Raw genomic sequence first — 25,408 nt, 5'->3', positions numbered from 1 at the left:
TTCGGAGGGTGGGTACGCTCCCATAGGAACCCATTGAAATTATTTTTTTTCTTTTTCAATTTTCTGCCGAACATTTCACCATAACTTCCTTATACTTTCACCTACAGACTTCATTTAAATTTTAAATGGTAGAGAAATTTCCCCTTTCTCAAACTTGTAAGTTTCAGACCGTTTGAGAATACCGTTCTTGAGTTATGAATTTTTGTTTGACACTTGGGAGGGTTTTCCTCCCATAGAGCTCAATGTATTTTAAGAGCGGGTCGGCACGCAGATTTTCAAAACTTTGCCTGTTTTTAACTCGTAATTACACCATCAAATCTCGCTCAAAGTGCAAAAATTTTTACACCATCTCGAGCACAAGACTCTCCTTGTCGCTACGGTATGCTTTGTTCATTTTTGGTTGGGAAAAGTTTTCGAGCTACGGGTGATTTTTTGGAGGGTGCTCCCCGGTCGAAATTCATTGAATCATGAGTCTGTCAGTTGTATTCTGTGAGCATGCGTGTGAGAGAGACAGAGGGGGGAGGGGGAGGGGCAGAGGCAGAGACTGAGGGGAAGAGCTGTGAGGGCCACAGAAATACACAGGCAGTCTGTAACACTTTAAAGGTCATTTTTAAGGGGGACGTCTTAATTATCCAGGGTTTCTTAAGGTGGAATTTTTTAAGAATACCTCATTCACAATATACTGCCTGTCTTTTCGACATTTTAAGCTTTATTTAAAGTGGTCATTTTTAAAGGTGGACGTGTCAATACAACTGTGGGTTTCTTAAGGTGGAATTTTTATTAAGGTGGTATTTAAAATGTATTGGCCATCCTTTTTTGCTTTTAAGACTCTTTTGGCCTGTGATGTGGACATTTCAATACAATTCTGGGTTTCTTAAGGTGGAATTGTTTTTAAAGGTGGAATTCAAAATGTATCGTTTTCCATTCACGGCCTACAGAGCTCCATAGAGTCCAATGTAAACTGCTGTGGGAGAGTGCTCTCTTAACATCCACCTACCAACAGCTTAGCAGTAAACTCCTTCACCATAAGCGTCGCCTAGTGACCCACGCGGGTTTACCGTATCGAGGACCTCGCTTTAAGCGGGAAAGACGCGGATCGGGGGGCAGGGGTTTAGGCGGCGCAACATCTCGCGTTTCCTCCTGGTGTTACGTTTGCTGCCCTTCATTCTGAGGATCGTTCATTCTTGTCCGGTTAACTCCGCCCACAGTTTTCGAGATATCGACTCCGTTCAAAGTTTGTTTCGTAGAGCTGCCCTGTGGGATGCGGGCTTGTATACAGCTTTTGGAAAAGTTGCATAGTTTTTGCACAGTAAGCATTTGAAGTTTCATCTTTTGTCCCTTAGGAATGAATGGAAATATGTCCATAAACTTTTGTCAAACTTTCAAACTGCTGTCACACGCTCAGTTTTCGAGCTAGAGACACCAGAACTCAAACGGGCAGACCCGAGAGTCCAAGGTCCCACCACGTGAAACTATAGGCCAATAGCCCACCCGCTTCATGACCTTTGACCCCGTTTTCCATTCACGGCCTACACAGCTCCATAGAGTCCAATGTAAACTGCTGTGGGAGAGTGCTCTCTTAACATCCCACTACCGACAGCTTAGCAGTAAACTCCTTCACCATAAGCGTCGCCTAGTGACCCACGCGGGTTTACCGTATCGAGGACCTCGCTTTAAGCGGGAAAGACGCGGATCGGGGGGCAGGGATTTAGGCGGCGCAACATCTCGCGTTTCCTCCTGGAAATGCAGACCTCTAGTGTTACGTTTGCTGCCCTTAATTCTGAGGATCGTTCATTCTTGTCCGGTTAACTCCGCCCACAGTTTTCGAGATATCGACTCCGTTCAAAGTTTCATTCGTAGAGCTGCCCTGTGGGATGCGGGCTTGTATACAGCTTTTGGAAAAGTTACATAGTTTTCGCACAGTAAGCATTTGAAGTTTCGTGTTTTCTCCCATAGGAATGAATGGAAAAATGTCCATAAACTTTTGTCAAACTTTTAAACTGCTGTCACACGCTCAGTTTTCGAGCTAGAGACACCAGAACTGAAACCGTCAGACCCGAGAGTCCACGGTCCCACCACGTGAAATTATAGGCCGATACCCCGCCCGCTTCATGACCTTTGACCCCATTTTCCATTCACGGCCTACACAGCTCCATAGAGTCCAATGTAAACTGCTGTGGGAGAGTGCTCTCTTAACATCCCACTACCAACAGCTTAGCAGTAAACTCCTTCACCATAGGCGTCGCCTAGTGACCCACGCGGGTTTACCGTATCGAGGACCTCGCTTTAAGCGGGAAAGACGCGGATCGGGGGGCAGGGGTTTAGGCGGCGCAACATCTCGCGTTTCCTCCTGGAAATGCAGACCTCTAGTGTTACGTTTGCTGCCCTTCATTCTGAGGATCGTTCATTCTTGTCCGGTTAACTCCGCCCACAGTTTTCGAGATATCGACTCCGTTCAAAGTTTGTTTCGTACAGCTTCCCTGTGGGATGCGGGCTTGTATACAGCTTTTGGAAAAGTTACATAGTTTTCGCACAGTAAGCATTTGAAGTTTCGTGTTTTCTCCCATAGGAATGAATGGAAAAATGTCCATAAACTTTTGTCAAACTTTCAAACTGCTGTCACACGCTCAGTTTTCGAGCTAGAGACACCAGAACACAAACGGGCAGACCCGAGAGTCCACGGTCCCACCACGTGAAATTATAGGCCGATACCCCGTCCGCTTCATGACCTTTGACCCCGTTTTCCATTCACGGCCTACAGAGCTCCATAGAGTCCAATGTAAACTGCTGTGGGAGAGTGCTCTCTTAACATCCCACTACCGACAGCTTAGCAGTAAACTCCTTCACCATAAGCGTCGCCTAGTGACCCACGCGGGTTTACCGTATCGAGGACCTCGCTTTAAGCGGGAAAGACGCGGATCGGGGGACGGGGGTTTCGGCGGCGCAACATCTCGCGTTTCCTCCTGGAAATGCAGACCTCTAGTGTTACGTTTGCTGCCCTTCATTCTGAGGATCGTTCGTTCTTGTCCGGTTAACTCCGCCCACAGTTTTCGAGATATCGACTCCGTTCAAAGTTTGTTTCGTACAGCTTCCCTGTGGGATGCGGGCTTGTATACAGCTTTTGGAAAAGTTACATAGTTTTTGCACAGTAAGCATTTGAAGTTTCGTGCTTTCTCCCATAGGAATGAATGGAAAAATGTCCATAAACTTTTGTCAAACTTTCAAAGTGCTGTCACACGGTCAGTTTTCGAGCTAGAGACACCAGAACTCAAACGGGCAGACCCGAGGGTCCACGGTCCCACCACGTGAAATTATGGGCCGATACCCCGCCCGCTTCATGACCTTTGACCCCGTTTTCCATTCACGGCCTACAGAGCTCCATAGAGTCCAATGTAAACTGCTGTGGGAGAGTGCTCTCTTAACATCCCACTACCAACAGCTTAGCAGTAAACTCCTTCACCATAAGCGTCGCCTAGTGACCCACGCGGGTTTACCGTATCGAGGACCTCGCTTTAAGCGGGAAAGACGCGGATCGGGGGGCGGGGCTTTAGGCGGCGCAACATCTCGCGTTTCCTCCTGGAAATGCAGACCTCTAGTTATTTTTATTATTCCGCGTTTCCTTGTCCGCCTAACTAGTCCCGCAGCTTTCGAGCTATCGACTCCGTTCCACCTGGAAATCGTGCGTCCTATAGCGACGATGTGGGCTTGTATACAGCTTTCCGATACCCGCACTCGTTCGTCCGCTACACTCGTTTATCGCTCCGTTTTTCCCCAGTCATTTCTATGGAATTAATTTTCAAAGTGCTCTAACTCGGTCATTTTTCAAGCTACGGACACGGGATTTCAGACGGTCGGACCCGGGCGTACCGGCTCCCATCACTTCCGTTTTCGGAATTTTTGCACTCATCCTTCCCTTTCTTTTCCTCCTTCAAAATCCCCCCATTCATTTGAATGGAGGATGGGTACAGTGCGTGACATCATCGCCACTCTAGATTTCATGGCCAAAACCGTTTTTTCACTTTTCAGCCAAACAATTCGCCATAACTTCCTCATACTTTCACCTAGAAACTTCATTTAAATTTTAAATGGCAGAGAAACTTGTCCTTTCTGAGACCTCTAAATTTGAACATTATTGAAAATACGGTTTTTGAGTTATGAATTTTTGTTCGGCACTAGGGACGGTTTCGGCTCCCATAGGGTTCAATGTATTTTTGGAGCAGCTCAGAGTGCGGTTTCTAAAATTTTCTCCTGTTTTTAACTCGTCATAACATGCTCAATTCTCACTTAATCTGCAAATTTTTTATACCATATCGATCCCCAGACTCTCCTTGTCGCAACGGTATATACGGTTAAGTGATGTGAGGAAAACTTTCCGAGCTATAAGCATTTGTTCGGAGGGTGGGTACGCTCCCTTAGGAACCCATTGAAATTATTTTTTTTCTTTTTCAATTTTCTGCCGAACATTTCACCATAACTTCCTTATACTTTCACCTACAGACTTCATTTAAATTTTAAATGGTAGAGAAATTTCCCCTTTCTCAAACTTGTAAGTTTCAGACCGTTTGAGAATACCGTTCTTGAGTTATGAATTTTTGTTTGACACTTGGGAGGGTTTTCCTCCCATAGAGCTCAATGTATTTTAAGAGCGGGTCGGCACGCAGATTTTCAAAACTTTGCCTGTATTTAACTCGTAATTACACCATCAAATCTCGCTCAAAGTGCAAAAATTTTTACACCATCTCGAGCACAAGACTCTCCTTGTCGCTACGGTATGCTTTGTTCATTTTTGGTTGGGAAAAGTTTTCGAGCTACGGGTGATTTTTTGGAGGGTGCTCCCCGGTCGAAATTCATTGAATCATGAGTCTGTCAGTTGTATTCTGTGAGCATGCGTGTGAGAGAGACAGAGGGGGGAGGGGGAGGGGCAGAGGCAGAGACTGAGGGGAAGAGCTGTGAGGGCCACAGAAATACACAGGCAGTCTGTAACACTTTAAAGGTCATTTTTAAGGGGGACGTCTTAATTATCCAGGGTTTCTTAAGGTGGAATTTTTTAAGAATACCTCATTCACAATATACTGCCTGTCTTTTCGACATTTTAAGCTTTATTTAAAGTGGTCATTTTTAAAGGTGGACGTGTCAATACAACTGTGGGTTTCTTAAGGTGGAATTTTTATTAAGGTGGTATTTAAAATGTATTGGCCATCCTTTTTTGCTTTTAAGACTCTTTTGGCCTGTGATGTGGACATTTCAATACAATTCTGGGTTTCTTAAGGTGGAATTGTTTTTAAAGGTGGAATTCAAAATGTATCGTTTTCCATTCACGGCCTACAGAGCTCCATAGAGTCCAATGTAAACTGCTGTGGGAGAGTGCTCTCTTAACATCCACCTACCAACAGCTTAGCAGTAAACTCCTTCACCATAAGCGTCGCCTAGTGACCCACGCGGGTTTACCGTATCGAGGACCTCGCTTTAAGCGGGAAAGACGCGGATCGGGGGACGGGGGTTTAGGCGGCGCAACATCTCGCGTTTCCTCCTGGAAATGCAGACCTCTAGTTATGTTGCGCCTGCTGCTGTAAGCAGCGGCGCGATATATTGTTATCCGTAAGTCATATTATTATTATTTTTATTATTATTTTTATTATTCCGCGTTTCCTTGTCCGCTTAACTAGTCCCGCAGCTTTTGAGCTATCGACTCCGTTCTACCTGGAAATCGTGCGTCCTATAGCGACGATGTGGGCTTGTATACAGCTTTCCGATACCCGCACTCGTTCGTCCGCTACACTCGTTTTTCGCTCTGTTTTTCCCCAGTCATTTCTATGGAATTAATTTTCAAAGTGCTCTAACTCGGTCATTTTTCAAGCTACGGACACGGGATTTCAGACGGTCGGACCCGGGCGTACCGGCTCCCATCACTTCCGTTTTCAGAATTTTTGCACTCATCCTTCCCTTTCTTTTCCTCCTTCAATATCCCTCCATTCATTTCAATGGGAGGCTCTTAGAGTGGGGGTGATGTCATCCACTGTAGTTTCAGTGGCAAAAAGCCGTTTTTTCACTTTTCAGCCGAACAAATCGCCATAACTTCCTTATAGTTTCACCTAGAAACTTCATTTAAATTTTAAATTGTAGAGAAACTTGTCCTTTCTAACACCTCTAAATTTGAACATTATTGAAAATACGGTTTTTGAGTTATGAATTTTTGTTCGGCACTAGGGACGGTTTCGGCTCCCATAGGGTTCAATGTATTTTTGGAGCAGCTCAGAGTGCGGTTTCTAAAATTTTCTCCTGTTTTTAACTCGTCATAACATGCTCAATTCTTACTTAATCTGCAAATTTTTTATACCATATCGATCCCCAGACTCTCCTTGTCGCAACGGTATATACGGTTAAGTGATGTGGGGAAAACTTTCCGAGCTATAAGCATTTGTTCGGAGGGTGGGTACGCTCCCATAGGAACCCATTGAAATTATTTTTTTTCTTTTTCAATTTTCTGCCGAACATTTCACCATAACTTCCTTATACTTTCACCTACAGACTTCATTTAAATTTTAAATGGTAGAGAAGTGTCCCCTTTCTCAAACTTGTAAGTTTCAGACCGTTTGATAATACCGTTCTTGAGTTATGAATTTTTGTTTGACACTTGGGAGGGTTTTCCTCCCATAGAGCTCAATGTATTTTAAGAGCGGCTCGGCACGCAGATTTTCAAAACTTTGCCTGTTTTTAACTCGTAATTACACCATCAAATCTCGCTCAAAGTGCAAAAATTTTTACACCATCTCGAGCACCAGACTCTCCTTGTCGCTACGGTATGCTTCGTTCATTTTTGGACCTGGAAAAGTTTTGGAGATATTTGAGGTTTTTTGGAGGGTGCCCCACCGGTCGAAATTCATTGAATCATGAGTCTGTCAGTTGTGTTCTGTGAGCGTGCGTGTGAGAGAGAGAGAGGGGGGAGGGGGAGGGGCAGAGGCAGAGACTGACGGCGAGAGCTGTGAGGGCCACAGAAATACACAGGCAGCCTGTAACACTTTAAAGGTCATTTTTAAGGGGGACGTCTTAATTATCCAGGGTTTCTTAAGGTGGAATTTTTAAAAAAGACCTCATTCACAATATACTGCCTGTCTTTTCAACATTTTAAGACGCGGATCGGGGGACGGGGGTTTCGGCGGCGCAACATCTCGCGTTTCCTCCTGGAAATGCAGACCTCTAGTGTTACGTTTGCTGCCCTTCATTCTGAGGATCGTTCATTCTTGTCCGGTTAACTCCGCCCACAGTTTTCGAGATATCGACTCCGTTCAAAGTTTGTTTCGTAGAGCTTCCCTGTGGGATGCGGGCTTGTATACAGCTTTTAGAAAAGTTACATAGTTTTCGCACAGGAAGCATTTGAAGTTTCATCTTTTCTCACATAAGAATGAATGGAAAAATGTCCATAAACTTTTGTCAAACATTCAAACTGCTGTCACACGGTCAGTTTTCGAGCTAGAGACACCAGAACTCAAACGGGCAGACCCGAGGGTCCACGGTCCCACCACGTAAAATTATGGGCCGATAACCCACCCGCTTCATGACCTTTGACCCCGTTTTCCTTTCACGGCCTACAGAGCTCCATAGAGTCCAATGTAAACTGCTGTGGGAGAGTGCTCCCTTAACATCCCACTACCGACAGCTTAGCAGTAAACTCCTTCACCATAAGCGTCGCCTAGTGACCCACGCGGGTTTACCGTATCGAGGACCTCGCTTTAAGCGGGAAAGACGCGGATCGGGGGGCGGGGGTTTAGGCGGCGCAACATCTCGCGTTTCCTCCTGGAAATGCAGACCTCTAGTGTTACGTTTGCTGCCCTTCATTCTGAGGATCGTTCATTCTTGTCCGGTTAACTCCGCCCACAGTTTTCGAGATATGGACTCCGTTCAAAGTTTCATTCGTAGAGCTTCCCTGTGGGATGCGGGCTTGTATACAGCTTTTGGAAAACTTACATAGTTTTTGCACAGTAAGCATGTCAAGTTTCGTGTTTTCTCCCATAGGAATGAATGGAAAAGTGTCCATAAACTTTTGTCAAACTTTCAAACTGCTGTCACACGGTCAGTTTTCGCGCTAGAGACACCTGAACTCAAACGGGCAGACCCGAGAGTCCACGGTCCCACCACGTGAAACTATAGGCCGATAGCCCACCCGCTTCATGACCTTTGACCCCGTTTTCCATTCACGGCCTACAGAGCTCCATAGAGTCCAATGTAAACTGCTGTGGGAGAGTGCTCTCTTAACATCCCACTACCGACAGCTTAGCAGTAAACTCCTTCACCATAAGCGTCGCCTAGTTATGTTGCGCAAGCTGCTTCAGCAGCGCGCAATATATTGTTATCCGAAAGTCATATTATTATTATGTTGCGCAAGCTGCTTCAGCAGCGCGCAATATATTGTTATCCGAAAGTCATATTATTATTATGTTGCGCAAGCTGCTTCAGCAGCGCGCAATATATTGTTATCCGAAAGTCATATTATTATTATTATTATTTTTATTATTATTTTTATTATTCCGCGTTTCCTTGTCCGCTTAACTAGTCCCGCAGCTTTCGAGCTATCGACTCCGTTCCACCTGGAAATCATGCGTCCTATAGCGACAATGTGTGCTTGTATACAGCTTTCCGATACCCGCACTCGTTCGTCCGCTACACTCGTTTTTTGCTCTGTTTTTCCCCAGTCATTTCTATGGAATTAATTTTCGAACTGCTCTAACTCGGTCAATTTTCAAGCTACGGACACGAGATTTCAGACGGTCGGACCCGGGCGCACCCGGACCCGTCACTTCCGTTTTCGGACCTCTCGCACTCATCCTTCTCTTTCTATCTCTCCTTGAATATCCCTCCATTCACTTGTATGGAAGACATTTAGAGTGGGTGACGTCATAGACACTCTGGGTTCACTGGCCAAAACCGTTTTTTCACTTTTCAGCCGAATAATTCACCATAACGTCCTCATACTTTCACCTAGAAACTTCATTTAAATTTTAAATGGTAGAGAAACTTGTCCTTTCTAAGACCTCTAAATTTGAACATTATTGAAAATACGGTTTTTGAGTTATGAATTTTTGTTCGGCACTAGGGAGGGTTTTGGCTCCCATAGAGTTCAATGTATTTTTGGAGCGGCTCAGAGTGCGGTTTCTAAATTTTTCTCCTGTTTTTAACTCGTCATAACACGGTCAATTCTCGCTCAAACTGCTAATTTTTTATACCAGCTTCTTCCTTAGACTCTCCTTGTCGCAACGGTATATGCAGTTTAGCCATTTGGGATATCTTTTCTGAGCTATAAGCATTTGTTCGGAGGGTGGGTACGCTCCCATAGGAATACATTGAAATGAATATGCCTGTCCTTTTTCGATAACTTTTAGCCGAACATTTTGCCATAACTTCCTTATACTTTCACCTACAGACTTCGTTTTACTTTCAAATGGTAGAGAAACTTCCCCTTTCTAAAACATGTAGATTTGAAATCATTTGAAGATACGGTTCTGGAGTTATGAAGATTTGTTTGGCAGTAGGACGTTTCGGCTCCCATAGAGTTCAATGTATTTTCAGAAAGCCAAATTTTCTCAAATTTGCCCTTTTTTAACTCATCTTTACACCATCAATTCTCGCTCAAACTGAAAAAATTTTTACACCATCTCGAGCGCCAGACTCTCCTTGTCGCTACGGTATGCTTCGTTCAATTTTGGTTGGGAAAAGTTTTCGAGCTACGGGTCATTTTTTGAAGGGTCCCCCCGGTCGAAATTCATTGAATCCTGAGTCTTGTCAGTTGTGTTCTGTGAGCGTGCGTGTGAGAGAGACAGAGAGGGGGGAGGGGGAGGGGCAGAGGCAGATATCGTTTTCGAGATATCGACTTCGTTCAAAGTTTGTTTCGTAGAGCTTCCCTGTGGGATGCGGGCTTGTATACAGCTTTTGGAAAAGTTACATAGTTTTCGCACAGGAAGCATTTGAAGTTTCATCTTTACTCCCATAGGAATGAATGGAAAAATGTCCATAAACTTTTGTCAAACTTTAAAACTGCTGTCACACGGTCAGTTTTCGAGCTAGAGACACCAGAACTCAAACGGGCAGACCCGAGGGTCCACGGTCCCAGCACGTGAAACTATGGGCCGATAGCCCACCCGCTTCATGACCTTTGACCCCGTTTTTCTTTCACGGCCTACAGAGCTCCATAGAGTCCAATGTAAACTGCTGTGGGAGAGTGCTCTCTTAACATCCCACTACCGACAGCTTAGCAGTAAACTCCTTCACCATAAGCGTCGCCTAGTGACCCACGCGGGTTTACCGTATCGAGGACCTCGCTTTAAGCGGGAAAGACGCGGATCGGGGGACGGGGGTTTAGGCGGCGCAACATCTCGCGTTTCCTCCTGGAAATGCAGACCTCTAGTGTTACGTTTGCTGCCCTTAATTCTGAGGATCGTTCGTTCTTGTCCGGTTAACTCCGCCCACAGTTTTCGAGATATCGACTCCGTTCAAAGTTTCATTCGTAGAGCTTCCCTGTGGGATGCGGGCTTGTATACAGCTTTTGGAAAAGTTGCATAGTTTTCGCACAGTAAGCATTTGAAGTTTCATCCTTACTCCCATAGGAATGAATGGAAAAATGTCCATAAACTTTTGTCAAACTTTCAAACTGCCGTCACACGGTCAGTTTTCGAGCTAGAGACACCAGAACTCAAACGGGCAGACCCGAGAGTCCACGGTCCCACCACGTGAAATTATAGGCCGATACCCCGCCCGCTTCATGACCTTTGACCCCGTTTTCCATTCACGGCCTACAGAGCTCCATAGAGTCCAATGTAAACTGGTGTGGGAGAGTGCTCTCTTAACATCCCACTACCGACAGCTTAGCAGTAAACTCCTTCACCATAAGCGTCGCCTAGTGACCCACGCGGGTTTACCGTATCGAGGACCTCGCTTTAAGCGGGAAAGACGCGGATCGGGGGCAGGGGTTTAGGCGGCGCAACATCTCGCGTTTCCTCCTGGAAATGCAGACCTCTAGTGTTACGTTTGCTGCCCTTCATTCTGAGGATCGTTCATTCTTGTCCGGTTAACTCCGCCCACAGTTTTCGAGATATTGACTCCGTTCAAATTTTGTTTCGTAGAGCTGCCCTGTGGGATGCGGGCTTGTATACAGCTTTTGGAAAAGTTGCATAGTTATTGCACAGGAATCCTTTGAACTTTCATCTTTACTCCCATAGGAATGAATGGATAAATGTCCATAAACTTTTGTCAAACTTTCAAACTGCTGTCACACGCTCAGTTTTCGAGCTAGAGACACCAGAACTCAAACGGGCAGACCCGAGGGTCCACGGTCCCAGCACGTGAAACTATGGGCCGATAGCCCACCCGCTTCATGACCTTTGACCCCGTTTTCCATTCACGGCCTACACAGCTCCATAGAGTCCAATGTAAACTGCTGTGGGAGAGTGCTCTCTTAACATCCCACTACCAACAGCTTAGCAGTAAACTCCTTCAGCATAAGCGTCGCCTAGTGACCCACGCGGGTTTACCGTACCGAGGACCTCGCTTTAAGCGGGAAAGACGGGTATCGGGGGACGGGGGTTTAGGCGGCACAACATCTCGCGTTTCCTCCTGGAAATGCAGACCTCTAGTGTTACGTTTGCTGCCCTTCATTCTGAGGATCGTTCATTCTTGTCCGGTTAACTCCGCCCACAGTTTTCGAGATATCGACTCCGTTCAAAGTTTGTCTCGTAGAGCTTCCCTGTGGGATGCGGGCTTGTATACAGCTTTTGGAAAAGTTGCATAGTTTTTGCACAGTAAGCCTTTGAAGTTTCATCTTTTCTCCCATAGGAATGAATGGAAAAATGTCCATAAACTTTAGTCAAACTTTCAAACTGCTGTCACACGGTCAGTTTTCGAGCTAGAGACACCAGAACTCAAACGGGCAGACCCGAGAGTCCACGGTCCCACCACGTGAAACTATAGGCCGATAGCCCACCCGCTTCATGACCTTTGACCCCGTTTTCCATTCACGGCCTACACAGCTCCATAGAGTCCAATGTAAACTGCTGTGGGACAGTGCTCTCTTAACATCCCACTACCAACAGCTTAGCAGTAAACTCCTTCACCATAAGCGTCGCCTAGTGACCCACGCGGGTTTACCGTATCGAGGACCTCGCTTTAAGCGGGAAAGACGCGGATCGGGGGACGGGGGTTTAGGCGGCGCAACATCTCGCGTTTCCTCCTGGAAATGCAGACCTCTAGTGTTACGTTTGCTGCCCTTCATTCTGAGGATCGTTCATTCTTGTCCGGTTAACTCCGCCCACAGTTTTCGAGATATCGACTCCATTCAAAGTTTCATTCGTAGAGCTTCCCTGTGGGATGTGGGCTTGTATACAGCTTTTGGAAAAGTTACATAGTTTTTGCACAGTAAGCATTTGAAGTTTCATCTTTACTCTCATAGGAATGAATGGAAAAATGTCCATAAACTTTTGTCAAACTTTCAAACTGCTGTCACACGCTCAGTTTTCGAGCTACAGACACCAGAATTCAAACGGGCAGACCCGAGAGTCCACGGTCCCGCCACGTGAAATTATAGGCCGATACCCCGCCCGCTTCATGACCTTTGACCCCGTTTTCCATTCACGGCCTACACAGCTCCATAGAGTCCAATGTAAACTGCTGTGGGACAGTGCTCTCTTAACATCCCACTACCAACAGCTTAGCAGTAAACTCCTTCACCATAAGCGTCGCCTAGTGACCCACGCGGGTTTACCGTATCGAGGACCTCGCTTTAAGCGGTAAAGACGCGGATCGGGGGGCGGGGGTTTAGGCGGCGCAACATCTCGCGTTTCCTCCTGGAAATGCAGACCTCTAGTGTTACGTTTGCTGCCCTTCATTCTGAGGATCGTTCGTTTTTGTCCGGTTAACTCCGCCCACAGTTTTCGAGATATCGACTCCGTTCAAAGTTTGTTTCGTAGAGCTTCCCTGTGGGATGCGGGCTTGTATACAGCTTTTGGAAAAGTTACATAGTTTTAGCACAGTAAGCATTTGAAGTTTCAACTTTTCTCCCATAGGAATGAATGGAAAAATGTCCATAAACTTTTGTCAAACTTTCAAAGTGCTGTCACACGGTCAGTTTTCGAGCTACAGACACCAGAATTCAAACGGGTAGACCCGAGGGTCCACAGTCCCACCACGTAAAATTATGGGCCGATAGCCCGCCCGCTTCATGACCTTTGACCCCGTTTTCCTTTCACGGCCTACACAGCTCCATAGAGTCCAATGTAAACTGCTGTGGGAGAGTGCTCTCTTAACATCCCACTACCGACAGCTTAGCAGTAAACTCCTTCACCATAAGCGTCGCCTAGTGACCCACGCGGGTTTACCGTATCGAGGACCTCGCTTTAAGCGGGAAAGACGCGGATCGGGGGGCAGGGATTTAGGCGGCGCAACATCTCGCGTTTCCTCCTGGAAATGCAGACCTCTAGTTATGTTGCGCAAGCTGCTTCAGCAGCGCGCAATATACTGTTCTTCTTAAGTCATATTATTATTATTATTATTATTATTATTATTATTCCGCGTTTCCTTGTCCGCCTAACTAGTCCCGCAGCTTTCGAGCTATCGACTCCGTTCCACCTGGAAATCGTGCGTCCTATAGCGACGATGTGGGCTTGTATACAGCTTTCCGATACCCGCACTCGTTCGTCCGCTACACTCGTTTATCGCTCCGTTTTTCCCCAGTCATTTCTATGGAATTAATTTTCGAACTGCTCTAACTCGGTCAATTTTCAAGCTACGGACACGAGATTTCAGACGGTCGGACCCGGGCGCACCGTGACCCGTCACTTCCGTTTTTGGACCTCTCGCACTCATCCTTCTCTTTCTATTCCTCCTTGAATATCCCTCCATTCACTTGTATGGAAGACATTTAGAGTGGGTGACATCATAGACACTCTGGGTTCACTGGCCAAAACCGTTTTTTCACTTTTCAGCCGAACAATTCGCCATAACGTCCTCATACTTTCACCTAGAAACTTCATTTAAATTTTAAATGGTAGATAAACTTGTCCTTTCTAGCATCTGTAAATTTGAACATAATCGAAAATTCGGTTTTTGAGTTATGAATTTTTGTTCGGCACTAGGGAGGGTTTTGGCTCCCATAGAGTTCAATGTATTTTTGGAGCGGCTCAGAGTGCGGTTTCTAAATTTTTCTCCTGTTTTTAACTCGTCATAACACGGTCAATTCTCGCTCAAACTGCTAATTTTTTATACCAGCTTCTTCCTTAGACTCTCCTTGTCGCAACGGTATATGCAGTTTAGCCATTTGGGATATCATTTCTGAGCTATAAGCATTTGTTCGGAGGGTGGGTACGCTCCCATAGGAATACATTGAAATGAATATGCCTGTCCTTTTTCGATATTCAACTTTTAGCCGAACATTTTGCCATAACTTCCTTATACTTTCACCTACAGACTTCATTTTACTTTCAAATGGTAGAGAAACTTCTCCTTTCTAAAATATGTAGATTTAAAATCATTTGAAGATACGGTTCTGGAGTTATGAAGATTTGTTTGGAAGTAGGACGTTTCGGCTCCCATAGAGTTCAATGTATTTTCAGAAAGCCAAATTTTCTCAAATTTGCCCTTTTTTAACTCATTTTTACACCATCAATTCTCGCTCAAACTGAAAAATTTTTTACACCATCTCGAGCGCCAGACTCTCCTTGTCGCTACGGTATGCTTCGTTCAATTTTGGTTGGGAAAAGTTTTCGAGCTACGGGTCATTTTTTGAAGGGTCCCCCCGGTCGAAATTCATTGAATCCTGAGTCTGTCAGTTGTGTTCTGTGAGCGTGCGTGTGAGAGAGACAGAGAGAGGGGAGGGGGAGGGGCAGAGGCAGACACTGACGGGGAGAGGTGTGAGGGCCACAGAAATACACAGGCAGTCTGTAACACTTTAAAGGTCATTTTTAAGGGGGACATCTTAATTATCCAGGGTTTCTTAAGGTGGAATTTTTTAAGAATACCTCATTCACAATATACTGGCTGTCTTTTCAACATTTTAAGACGCGGATCGGGGGACGGGGGTTTCGGCGGCGCAACATCTCACGTTTCCTCCTGGAAATGCAGACCTCTAGTTATGTTGCGCAAGCTGCTTCAGCAGCGCGCAATATATTGTTATCCGAAAGTCATATTATTATTATTATTATTTTTATTATTATTTTTATTATTCCGCGTTTCCTTGTCCGCTTAACTAGTCCCGCAGCTTTCGAGCTATCGACTCCGTTCCACCTGGAAATCGTGCGTCCTATAGCGACGATGTGTGCTTGTATACAGCTTTCCGATACCCGCACTCGTTCGTCCGCTACACTCGTTTTTCGCTCTGTTTTTCCCCAGTCATTTCTATGGAATTAATTTTCGAACTGCTCTAACTCGGTCAATTTTCAAGCTACGGACACGAGATTTCAGACGGTCGGACCCGGGCGCACCGGGACCCGTCACTTCCGTTTTCGGACCTCTCGCACTCATCCTTCTCTTTCTATCTCTCCTTGAATATCCCTCCATTCACTTGTATGGAAGACATTTAGAGTGGGTGACGTCATAGACACTCTGGGTTCACTGGCCAAAACCGTTTTTTCACTTTTCAGCCGAATAATTCACCATAACGTCCTCATACTTTCACCTAGAAACTTCATTTAAATTTTAAATGGTAGAGAAACTTGTCCTTTCTAAGACCTCTAAATTTGAACATTATTGAAAATACGGTTTTTGAGTTATGAATTTTTGTTCGGCACTAGGGAGGGTTTTGGCTCCCATAGAGTTCAATGTATTTTTGGAGCGGCTCAGAGTGCGGTTTCTAAATTTTTCTCCTGTTTTTAACTCGTCATAACACGGTCAATTCTCGCTCAAACTGCTAATTTTTTATACCAGCTTCTTCCTTAGACTCTCCTTGTCGCAACGGTATATGCAGTTTAGCCATTTGGGATATCTTTTCTGAGCTATAAGCATTTGTTCGGAGGGTGGGTACGCTCCCATAGGAATACATTGAAATGAATATGCCTGTCCTTTTTCGATATTCAACTTTTAGCCGAACATTTTGCCATAACTTCCTTATACTTTCACCTACAGACTTCGTTTTACTTTCAAATGGTAGAGAAACTTCCGCTTTCTAAAACATGTAGATTTGAAATCATTTGAAGATACGGTTCTGGAGTTATGAAGATTTGTTTGGCAGTAGGACGTTTCGGCTCCCATAGAGTTCAATGTATTTTCAGAAAGCCAAATATTCTCAAATTTGCCCTTTTTTAACTCATCTTTACACCATCAATTCTCGCTCAAACTGAAAAAATTTTTACACCATCTCGAGCGCCAGACTCTCCTTGTCGCTACGGTATGCTTCGTTCAATTTTGGTTGGGAAAAGTTTTCTCTACCATTTAAAGTTTAAATGAAGTCTGTAGGTGAAAGTATAAGGAAGTTATGGTGAAATGTTCGGCAGAAAATTGAAAAAGAAAAAAAATCATTTCAATGGGTTCCTATGGGAGCGTACCCACCCTCCGAACAAATGCTTATAGCTCGGAAAGTTTTCCCCACATCACTTAACCGTATATACCGTTGCGACAAGGAGAGTCTGGGGATCGATATGGTATAAAAAATTTGCAGATTAAGTGAGAATTGACCATGTTATGACGAGTTAAAAACGGGAGAAAATTTTAGAAACCGCACTCTGAGCTGCTCCAAAAATACATTGAACCCTATGGGAGCCGAAACCGTCCCTAGTGCCGAACAAAAATTCATAACTCAAAAACCGTATTTTCAATAATGTTCAAATTTAGAGGTGTTAGAAAGGACAGGTTTCTCTACCATTTAAAATTTAAATGAAGTTTCTAGGTGAAACTATAAGGAAGTTATGGCGATTTGTTCGGCTGAAAAGTGAAAAAACGGCTTTTGGCCACTGAAACTACAGTGTATGACGTCACCCCACTCTAAGAGCCTCCCATTGAAATGAATGGAGGGATTTTGAAGGAGTGATAGAAAGGGAAGGATGAGTGCAAAAATTCCGAAAACGGAAGTGATGGGAGCCGGTACGCCCGGGTCCGACCGTCTGAAATCCCGTGTCCGTAGCTTGAAAAATGACCGAGTTAGAGCACTTTGAAAATTAATTCCATAGAAATGACTGGGGAAAAACGGAGCGATAAACGAGTGTAGCGGACGAACGAGTGCGGGTATCGTACCGGCTCCCATCACTTCCGTTTTCGGAATTTTTGCACTCATCCTTCCCTTTCTATACCTCCTTCAATATCCCTCCATTCATTTCAATGGGAGGCCCTTAGAGTGGGGGTGATGTCATCCACTGTAGTTTCAGTGGCAAAAAGCCGTTTTTTCACTTTTCAGCCGAACAAATCGCCATAACTTCCTTATAGTTTCACCTAGAAACTTCATTTAAATTTTAAATGGTAGAGAAACTTGTCCTTTCTAAGACCTCTAAATTTGAACATTATTGAAAATACGGTTTTTGAGTTATGAATTTTTGTTCGGCACTAGGGACGGTTTCGGCTCCCATAGGGTTCAATGTATTTTTGGAGCAGCTCAGAGTGCGGTTTCTAAAATTTTCTCCTGTTTTTAACTCGTCATAACATGCTCAATTCTCACTTAATCTGCAAATTTTTTATACCATATCGATCCCCAGACTCTCCTTGTCGCAACGGTATATACGCTTAAGTGATGTGGGGAAAACTTTCCGAGCTATAAGCATTTGTTCGGAGGGTGGGTACGCTCCCATAGGAACCCATTGAAATTATTTTTTTTCTTTTTCAATTTTCTGCCGAACATTTCACCATAACTTCCTTATACTTTCACCTACAGACTTCATTTAAAATTTAAATGGTAGAGAAATGTCCCCTTTCTCAAACTTGTAAGTTTCAGACCGTTTGAGAATACCGTTCTTGAGTTATGAATTTTTGTTTGACACTTGGGAGGGTTTTCCTCCCATAGAGCTCAATGTATTTTAAGAGCGGGTCGGCACGCAGATTTTCAAAACTTTGCCTGTTTTTAACTCGTAATTACACCATCAAATCTCGCTCAAAGTGCAAAAATTTTTACACCATCTCGAGCACCAGACTCTCCTTGTCGCTACGGTATGCTTCGTTCATTTTTGGACCTGGAAAAGTTTTGGAGATATTTGAGGTTTTTTGGAGGGTGCCCCACCGGTCGAAATTCATTGAATCATGAGTCTGTCAGTTGTATTCTGTGAGTGTGCGTGTGAGAGAGAGAGAGGGGGGAGGGGGAGGGGCAGAGGCAGAGACTGACAGGGAGAGCTGTGAGGGCCACAGAAATACACAGGCAGCCTGTAACACTTTAAAGGTCATTTTTAAGGGGGACGTCTTAATTATCCAGGGTTTCTTAAGGTGGAATTTTTAAAAAACACCTCATTCACAATATACTGGCTGTCTTTTCAACATTTTAAGACGCGAATCGGGGGACGGGGGTTTAGGCGGCGCAACATCTCGCGTTTCCTCCTGGAAATGCAGACCTCTAGTTATGTTGCGCCTGCTGCTTTAAGCAGCAGCGCGCAATATATTGTTATCCGAAAGTCATATTATTATTTTTTTTTTTATTATTCTTATTATTCCGGATTTCCTTGTCCGCCTAACTAGTCCCGCAGCTTTCGAGCTATCGACTCCGTTCCACCTGGAAATCGTGCGTCCTATAGCGACGATGTGGGCTTGTATACAGCTTTCTGATACCCGCACTCGTTCGTCCGCTACACTCGTTTATCGCTCCGTTTTTCCCCAGTCATTTCTATGGAATTAATTTTCAAAGTGCTCTAACTCGGTCATTTTTCAAGCTACGGACACGGGATTTCAGACGGTCGGACCCGGGCGTACCGGCTCCCATCACTTCCGTTTTCGGAATTTTTGCACTCATCCTTCCCTTTCTATCACTCCTTCAAAATCCCTCCATTCATTTCAATGGGAGGCTCTTAGAGTGGGGTGACGTCATACACTGTAGTTTCAGTGGCCAAAAGCCGTTTTTTCACTTTTCAGCCGAACAAATCGCCATAACTTCCTTATAGTTTCACCTAGAAACTTCATTTAAATTTTAAATGGTAGAGAAACCTGTCCTTTCTAACACCTCTAAATTTGAACATTATTGAAAATACGGTTTTTGAGTTATGAATTTTTGTTCGGCACTAGGGACGGTTTCGGCTCCCATAGGGTTCAATGTATTTTTGGAGCAGCTCAGAGTGCGGTTTCTAAAATTCTCTCCCGTTTTTAACTCGTCATAACATGCTCAATTCTCACTTAATCTGCAAATTTTTTATACCATATCGATCCCCAGACTCTCCTTGTCGCAACGGTATATACGGTTAAGTGATGTGGGGAAAACTTTCCGAGCTATAAGCATTTGTTCGGAGGGTGGGTACGCTCCCATAGGAACCCATTGAAATGATTTTTTTTCTTTTTCAATTTTCTGCCGAACATTTCACCATAACTTCCTTATACTTTCACCTACAGACTTCATTTAAACTTTAAATGGTAGAGAAATTTCCCCCTTCTCACACTTGTAAGTTTCAGACCATTTGAGAATACCGTTCTTGAGTTATGAATTTTTGTTTGACACTTGGGAGGGTTTTCCTCCCATAGAGCTCAATGTATTTTAAGAGCGGGTCTGCACGCAGATTTTCAAAACTTTGCCTGTTTTTAACTCGTAATTACACCATCAAATCTCGCTCAAAGTGCAAAAATTTTTACACCATCTCGAGCACAAGACTGTCCTTGTCGCTACGGTATGCTTCGTTCAATTTTGGTTGGGAAAAGTTTTCGAGTTACGGGTGATTTTTTGGAGGGTGCTCCCCGGTCGAAATTCATTGAATCATGAGTCTGTCAGTTGTATTCTGTGAGCGTGCGTGTGAGAGAGACAGAGGGGGGAGGGGGAGGGGCAGAGGCAGAGACTGACGGGGAGAGGTGTGAGGGCTACAGAAATACACAGGCAGTCTGTAACACTTTAAAGGTCATTTTTAAGGGGGACGTCTTAATTATCCAGGGTTTCTTAAGGTGGAATTTTTAAAGAATACCTCATTCACAATATACTGGCTGTCTTTTCAACATTTTAAGACGCGGATCGGGGGACGGGGGTTTAGGCGGCGCAACATCTCGCGTTTCCTCCTGGAAATGCAGACCTCTAGTGTTACGTTTGCTGCCCTTCATTCTGAGGATCGTTCATTCTTGTCCGGTTAACTCCGCCCACAGTTTTCGAGATATCGACTCCGTTCAAAGTTTCATTCGTAGAGCTTCCCTGTGGGATGCGGGCTTGTATACAGCTTTTGGAAAATTTGCATAGTTTTCGCACAGTAAGCATTTGAAATTTCATCTTTTCTCCCCTAGGAATGAATGGAAAAATGTCCATAAACTTTTGTCAAACTTTCAAACTGCTGTCACACGCTCAGTTTTCGAGCTAGAGACACCAGAACTCAAACGGGCAGACCCGAGAGTCCAAGGTCCCACCACGTGAAATTATGGGCCGATAGCCCACCCGCTTCATGACCTTTGACCCCATTTTCCATTCACGGCCTACACAGCTCCACATAGTCCAATGTAAACTGCTGTGGGACAGTGCTCTCTTAACATCCCACTACCAACAGCTTAGCAGTAAACTCCTTCACCATAAGCGTCGCCTAGTGACCCACGCGGGTTTACCGTGTCGAGGACCTCGCTTTAAGCGGGAAAGACGCGGATCGGGGGGCAGGGGTTTAGGCGGCGCAACATCTCGCGTTTCCTCCTGGAAATGCAGACCTCTAGTGTTACGTTTGCTGCCCTTCATTCTGAGGATCGTTCATTCTTGTCCGGTTAACACCGCCCACAGTTTTCGAGATATCGACTCCGTTCAAAGTTTGTTTCGTAGAGCTTCCCTGTGGGATGCGGGCTTGTATACAGCTTTTGGAAAAGTTGCATAGTATTCGCACAGTAAGCCTTTGAAGTTTCATCTTTTCTCCCATAGGAATGAATGGGAAAATGTCCATAAACTTTTGTCAAACTTTAAAACTGCTGTCACACAGTCAGTTTTCGAGCTAGAGACACCAGAATTCAAACGGGCACACCCGAGAGTCCACGGTCCCACCACGTGAATTTATGGGCCGATAGCCCACCCGCTTCATGACCTTTGACCCCGTTTTCCTTTCACGGCCTACAGAGCTCCATAGAGTCCAATGTAAACTGCTGTGGGAGAGAGCTCTCGTAACATCCCACTACCGACAGCTTAGCAGTAAACTCCGTCACCATAAGCGTCGCCTAGTGACCCACGTGGGTTTACCGTACCGAGGACCTCGCTTTAAGCGGGAAAGATGCGGATCGGAGGACGGGGGTTTAGGCGGCGCAACATCTCGCGTTTCCTCCTGGAAATGCAGACCTCTAGTGTTACGTTTGCTGCCCTTAATTCTGAGGATCGTTCATTCTTCTCCGGTTAACTCCGCCCACAGTTTTCGAGATATCGACTCCGTTCAAAGTTTGTTTCGTAGAGCTTCCCTGTGGGATGCGGGCTTGTATACAGCTTTTGGAAAAGTTACATAGTTTTCGCACAGGAAGCATTTGAAGTTTCATCTTTACTCCCATAGGAATGAATGGAAAAATGTCCATAAACTTTTGTCAAACTTTCAAACTGCTGTCACACGGTCAGTTTTCGAGCTAGAGACACCAGAATTCAAACGGGCAGACCCGAGAGTCCACGGGCCCACCACGTGAAACTATAGGCCGATAGCCCACCCGCGTCATGACCTTTGACCCCATTTTCTATTCACGCCCTACACAGCTCCATAGGGTCCAATGTAAACTGCTGTGGGAGAGTGCTCTCTTAACATCCCACTACCGACAGCTTAGCAGTAAACTCCTTCACCATAAGCGTCGCCTAGTGACCCACGCGGGTTTACCGTATCGAGGACCTCGCTTTAAGCGGGAAAGACGCGGATCGGGGGACGGGGGTTTAGGCGGCGCAACATCTCGCGTTTCCTCCTGGAAATGCAGACCTCTAGTTATGTTGCGCAAGCTGCTTCAGCAGCGCGCAATATATTGTTATCCGAAAGTCATATTATTATTATTATTATTTTTATTATTATTTTTATTATTCCGCGTTTCCTTGTCCGCTTAACTAGTCCCGCAGCTTTCGAGCTATCGACTCCGTTCCACCTGGAAATCGTGCGTCCTATAGCGACGATGTGTGCTTGTATACAGCTTTCCGATACCCGCACTCGTTCGTCCGCTACACTCGTTTTTCGCTCTGTTTTTCCCCAGTCATTTCTATGGAATTAATTTTCGAACTGCTCTAACTCGGTCAATTTTCAAGCTACGGACACGAGATTTCAGACGGTCGGACCCGGGCGCACCGGGACCCGTCACTTCCGTTTTCGGACCTCTCGCACTCATCCTTCTCTTTCTATCTCTCCTTGAATATCCCTCCATTCACTTGTATGGAAGACATTTAGAGTGGGTGACGTCATAGACACTCTGGGTTCACTGGCCAAAACCGTTTTTTCACTTTTCAGCCGAACAAATCGCCATAACGTCCTCATACTTTCACCTAGAAACTTCATTTAAATTTTAAATGGTAGATAAACTTGTCCTTTCTAGCATCTGTAAATTTGAACATAATCGAAAATACGGTTTTTGAGTTATGAATTTTTGTTCGGCACTAGGGAGGGTTTTGGCTCCCATAGAGTTCAATGTATTTTTGGAGCGGCTCAGAGTGCGGTTTCTAAATTTTTCTCCTGTTTGTAACTCGTCATAACACGGTCAATTCTTGCTCAAACTGCTAATTTTTTATACCAGCTTCTTCCTTGGACTCTCCTTGTCGCAACGGTATATGCAGTTTAGCCATTTGGGATATCTTTTCTGAGCTATAAGCATTTGTTCGGAGGGTGGGTACGCTCCCATAGGAATACATTGAAATGAATATGCCTGTCCTTTTTCGATATTCAACTTTTAGCCGAACATTTTGCCATAACTTCCTTATACTTTCACCTACAGACTTCATTTTACTTTCAAATGGTAGAGAAACTTCCCCTTTCTAAAATATGTAGATTTGAAATCATTTGAAGATACGGTTCTGGAGTTATGAAGATTTGTTTGGCAGTAGGACGTTTCGGCTCCCATAGAGTTCAATGTATTTTCAGAAAGCCAAATTTTCTCAAATTTGCCCTTTTTTAACTCATTTTTACACCATCAATTCTCGCTCAAACTGAAAAAATTTTTACAACATCTCGAGCGCCAGACTCTCCTTGTCGCTACGGTATGCTTCGTTCAATTTTGGTTGGGAAAAGTTTTCGAGCTACGGGTCATTTTTTGAAGGGTCCCCCCGGTCGAAATTCATTGAATCCTGAGTCTGTCAGTTGTGTTCTGTGAGCGTGCGTGTGAGAGAGACAGAGGGGGGAGGGGGAGGGGCAGAGGCAGACACTGACGGGGAGAGCTGTGAGGGCCACAGAAATACACAGGCAGTCTGTAACACTTTAAAGGTCATTTTAAAGGGGGACGTCTTAATTATCCAGGGTTTCTTAAGGTGGAATTTTTAAAGAATGCCTCATTCACAATACACTGGCTGTCTTTTCAATATTTTAAGCTTTATTTCAACTGGTCATTTTTAAAGGTGGACGTGTCAATACAACTGTGGGTTTCTTAAGGTGGAATTTTTATTAAGGTGGTATTTAAAATGTATTGGCCATCTTTTTTTGCTTTTAAGACTCTTTTGGCCTGTGATGTGGACATTTCAATACAATTCTGGGTTTCTTAAGGTGGAATTGTTTTTAAAGGTGGAATTCAAAATTTATCGTTTTCTATTCACGCCCTACTGAGCTCCATAGAGTCCAATGTAAACTGCTGTGGGAGAGTGCTCTCTTAACATCCCACTACCAACAGCTTAGCAGTAAACTCCTTCACCATAAGCGTCGCCTAGTGACCCACGCGGGTTTACCGTATCGAGGACCTCGCTTTAAGCGGGAAAGACGCGGATCGGGGGGCGGGGGTTTAGGCGGCGCAACATCTCGCGTTTCCTCCTGGAAATGCAGACCTCTAGTGTTACGTTTGCTGCCCTTCATTCTGAGGATCGTTTGTTTTTGTCCGGTTAACTCCGCCCACAGTTTTCGAGATATCGACTCCGTTCAAAGTTTGTTTCGTAGAGCTTCCCTGTGGGATGCGGGCTTGTATACAGCTTTTGGAAAAGTTACATAGTTTTCGCACAGTAACCATTTGAAGTTTCATCTTTACTCCCATAGGAATGAATGGAAAAATGTCCATAAACTTTTGTCAAACTTTCAAAGTGCTGTCACACGGTCAGTTTTCGAGCTACAGACACCAGAATTCAAACGGGTAGACCCGAGGGTCCACGGTCCCACCACGTAAAATTATGGGCCGATAGCCCACCCGCTTCATGACCTTTGACCCCGTTTTCCATTCACGGCCTACAGAGCTCCATAGAGTCCAATGTAAACTGCTGTGGGAGAGTGCTCTCTTAACATCCCACTACCGACGGCTTAGCAGTAAACTCCTTCACCATAAGCGTCGCCTAGTGACCCACGCGGGTTTACCGTATCGAGGACCTCGCTTTAAGCGGGAAAGACGCGGATCGGGGGGCAGGGGTTTCGGCGGCGCAACATCTCGCGTTTCCTCCTGGAAATGCAGCCCTCTAGTGTTACGTTTGCTGCCCTTCATTCTGAGGATCGTTCATTCTTGTCCGGTTAACTCCGCCCACAGTTTTCGAGATATCGACTCCGTTCAAAGTTTGTTTCGTAGAGCTTCCCTGCGGGATGCGGGCTTGTATACAGCTTTTGGAAAAGTTACATAGTTTTCGCACAGGAAGCATTTGAAGTTTCATCTTTACTCCCATAGGAATGAATGGAAAAATGTCCATAAACTTTTGTCAAACTTTCAAACTGCTGTCACACGGTCAGTTTTCGAGCTAGAGACACCAGAACTCAAACGGGCAGACCCGAGGGTCCACGGTCCCACCACGTGAAACTATGGGCCAATAGCCCACCCGCTTCATGACCTTTGACCCCGTTTTCCTTTCACGGCCTACAGAGCTCCATAGAGTCCAATGTAAACTGCTGTGGGAGAGTGCTCTCTTAACATCCCACTACCGACAGCTTAGCAGTAAACTCCTTCACCATAAGCGTCGCCTAGTGACCCACGCGGGTTTACCGTACCGAGGACCTCGCTTTAAGCGGGAAAGACGCGGATCGGGGGACGGGGGTTTAGGCGGCGCAACATCTCGCGTTTCCTCCTGGAAATGCAGACCTCTAGTTATGTTGCGCCTGCTGCTTTAAGCAGCGGCGCAATATATTGTTCTTCTTAAGTCATATTATTATTATTTTTATTCTTATTATTCCGCGTTTCCTTGTCCGCCTAACTAGTCCCGCAGCTTTCGAGCTATCGACTCCGTTCCACCTGGAAA

Source organism: Hoplias malabaricus, chromosome 6 (genome assembly GCF_029633855.1).
Source record: "Hoplias malabaricus isolate fHopMal1 chromosome 6, fHopMal1.hap1, whole genome shotgun sequence".
In the NCBI taxonomy this organism is placed as follows: Eukaryota; Metazoa; Chordata; class Actinopteri; order Characiformes; family Erythrinidae; genus Hoplias; species Hoplias malabaricus.
This window is presented reverse-complemented; position numbering follows the sequence as displayed.